The following is a 1,805-nucleotide window of genomic DNA, read 5'->3' on the forward strand; positions in this document are numbered from 1 at the left end:
TAATAACATTTGCATGTTTGTTCAATAACACATCTCCCCACCGCTCACGCCTAGAGGGCCCTCAAGGGGTGGCCGTCGGGTCGTACTCGCTCTCTGCCAGCGTCGCCTCCGTGAACGGCACCAGTCGCTAGCGTCGCCCACACTTGCCCCTTTTTCCCCTTTCGTCGAGGTCCAAGAGAAAGGAAAGAATTGAGTGGGAGCAGATGAGATCATTCGGGCCTTCTTGCTAAAAAGCCAGCAGCTGCCGAGGGTCATGTGTGCCTCACGTTCCTCCCCTACTACGTGTACAGCCACCGTGGGCTGCTTGACACTGTCTAGGCTATTTAGGACCTAGATGGAGCGAATTAAGTAGATTTGGGAGCCAAGAGTGCGATTTCATAGTTGGGGGACCCAGACGAAATCAGCCCAATACTTTAAGGATTGGCTGTGCAATTTTCTCTTTTAAGATTTGTATGAAAGATTCTTCCAATGTTCTCTCCATATTATTAGGCTAGACGCTGACTAGAAAATTTGAATTATGTTCTTTGTAAAGATATCTAGTAAATCATCATCAACATTGTTTCTCTAAAATTGAAAAAGAAGATTTAGGTGAAATATATGAGGAAGTAGCCAAGAAGTGCTTGCCACGTGTTCTTATCGCTAATATATTGTTCTTCTTCAAGCATTCCTGCATCTAGCAGTCTCAACTCTCAACAACAATCCAAGCATCAACAGGTGTGATCTTTACTTCCCAATGTCACTCCTATCTTATATGAGCTAAACATTTAACAAAAAACTGTTGTAGAAAATATAGCTGGTGAATATCCTTGCCACGAAGGCAGCAAAATTCTAGAATTGAGCCTTTTGCAGTGTGGTCCCCTTTTGTATATAGCTCTACATATCTAGAACCGGCCTAAATTGTTTGGGTTGTCGAGTAAAGTGCATAATTGTGCAAAACGTATTGCTAAGTACTCCATTCGTCCCTAAACGTATGTCGTTTTTGTTTCCCGACAACTTTGACTAAATATATATTAAAAATATTACATTTATGATACATAATTAGTATCATTAGATATATATTTGAATTTAGTTTTTTAATAAATTTATTTAGAGATAGAATTGTGCACGTATTTTTTTATGAATTGAGTCAAAGTTATCAACACGTAAATCGTGACGACTAAATAAAGATAGCAACGGGGAATTCCCCGTCGGGGAATAAGCCACCATCCCCGTCCCTGTGGGGGGGGGGGAATTTTCCCGTTCCCCGTTCCCGCGAAACAACCACGGGGAGCCTTCCTCACCATCCCAGATCCCCCGGCGAGGATTTTGTCCCCGCGGGGATCCCCGTCCCCCGCATACAGCACACACACAACATGCATAAATCTTGCAAGGTTCACATATTCACACTTGCATAAATCTAACAGCAAGGTTCATAGATTCATAAAAGATCCATAGATTCATAAATCCCTGGGATACTCATTAGTCTAATCAATCTAGGCTACATAGTTCCAGCAACACACACGCCAAACCAGGTGTCCAGGCCAGGTGTCCAGCACATAAGCATACACATAGGCACATACACACAACAACAAACATAGTAGTCCACCTCTAGTTGGCCGTCATGAAGTTTAGCCTTGCCAAAAGAACAGCTCCCAGCTCCAAACTCACAGGAGTGCAAGTCCCTGCATACAGCAAGCAACAATAGTCAATAGATATATAAAATCCTCAATTTTGTGGCAACAAAGAGAGTTACAATGCATTGTCAATTAACAATTTCAAATAATACCTCCATTCCATCTTGTATCTCTTGAAGACAAGTCCAAAGG

This window comes from Miscanthus floridulus, unplaced genomic scaffold (genome assembly GCF_019320115.1).
Source record: "Miscanthus floridulus cultivar M001 unplaced genomic scaffold, ASM1932011v1 os_1777, whole genome shotgun sequence".
NCBI classification, from domain to species: Eukaryota; Viridiplantae; Streptophyta; class Magnoliopsida; order Poales; family Poaceae; genus Miscanthus; species Miscanthus floridulus.